Below are 1565 nucleotides of genomic sequence, written 5' to 3' on the forward strand. Positions count from 1 at the left end.
TATTTTTAGTAGAGATGGGGTTTTGCCATGTTGGCCAGGCTGGCCTCGAACTCCTGACCGCAGGTGATCTACTCGCCTCGGCCTCCTAAAGTGCTGGGAATTTAGGCGTGAGCCACCGCGCCCAGTCCTCTTAACCATTTCTCTAGCTGAGTGTGACTTTGTCTGCCTTTCTCTCCAGTTTTGTGATGTCTCTGTTTTTCAGGAATGGAGGTTCCTCTGCTGCTCTATAGCCATAGACCCAAAGTGAGAGCCATGTTTCTTGATTCAACCCTGGAAACCTTCTATGATAATTTTAAAAAATTACTAACCATTTATTGAGCACCCATAATATTTTAGCACCTTTGATACAGTAGATCCAGACCTTATGACAACAGTGTAACACAAATACCTATGTGTATGAATGGTTTTTAATCTTTTTGAGCTCACCAAAAGATTAAAAAGCCTTTTGTGGGATACTGGTGACAGCTCTGGATCTTCTTTCCAGAAAAATTCAATTATGCACATATACATAGTATTGTACACAACTTCAGAAGAGGCTTCTAGGACCTACTGAAGCCCATCCACAGACTCCAGGGTAAGAACTCTTGACTTATACAACCCTTTGCAGCTGACTCTTTTATAGCATTAAGGGTATAGAGAGTGTGGGGGGCATCTTATCCTCCTCATCTTCTCCTCAGAGAGAAATGTTTAGAATAGCTCCCTACATTAACCAAGTATCTCTGAATATTCTTTCTTTCTCTCTTGTACATAGGACTACAAAGGAAGAATGCAGACAATCACATGTGTGGTTGTAGGAGATGCGGCTATAGGTAAAACCTGCCTCCTCATCAGTTACACAACAAACGCCTTTCCTGAGGAGTATTATCCCCACTGTCTTTGACAACTATAGCGTCCAGACATCTGTGGATGGGCAAATCGTCAGCCTGACACGTGGGACACTGCTGGCCAAAAGGAGTATGACTGACTGCGAACACTCTCCTAACCCCAGACCAGTATCTTTGTTCTTTGTTTTTCCACTGGGAACCCATCCTCTTATGCCAATGTGAGGCATAAGTGGCACCCAGAGGTCTCCCATCATTGCCCCAATGTGCCTGTTCTGCTGGTAGGCACCAAGAGGGACCTGTGGAGTGACCTTGAGACAGTGAAGAAGCTGAAGGAGCAGAGCCTAGTGCCCATGACTCCCCAGCAAGGCACTTCCCTGGCTAAGCAGTTGGGGGCTGTGAAGTATCTGAAATATTCGGCCCTGATGCAAGATGGGGTGCATGAGGTATTTTTAGAAGCTGTCTGGGCTGTGCTTTACTCTGCTACAAAGAACACCAAGAAGTGCATCCTCTTATAGCTTCTGGGTGCTACCTGGGGACTGCACCTAAGAAGTATAAGGGTGATATTCCTTTGTCAGCAGTTAAAGAGTGCCAGCATGAGCCATTTGTCTCTTCTAGAAACCCTAGACTGCAGGATATTGAGCTTTTGGAGGAATGAAGACAGACTTATTTGTGCATAGCTGCTTTGAAGTTTGGTCTGACCTTTTGGAGGAAGGTGTGTGTGTGTGTGTGTGTGTGTGTGTG

General features: G+C 45.3%; 1 pseudogene; it reads left to right on the top strand.

Moving 5' to 3' along the window:
* The first annotated feature begins 766 nt into the window (after window positions 1-766).
* On the top strand, window positions 767-1339 carry LOC105548166 (annotated as a pseudogene).
* Window positions 1340-1565: the final 226 nt, after the last annotated feature.

This window comes from Mandrillus leucophaeus, unplaced genomic scaffold, assembly GCF_000951045.1.
Source record: "Mandrillus leucophaeus isolate KB7577 unplaced genomic scaffold, Mleu.le_1.0 Scaffold401, whole genome shotgun sequence".
Taxonomy (NCBI): Eukaryota; Metazoa; Chordata; class Mammalia; order Primates; family Cercopithecidae; genus Mandrillus; species Mandrillus leucophaeus.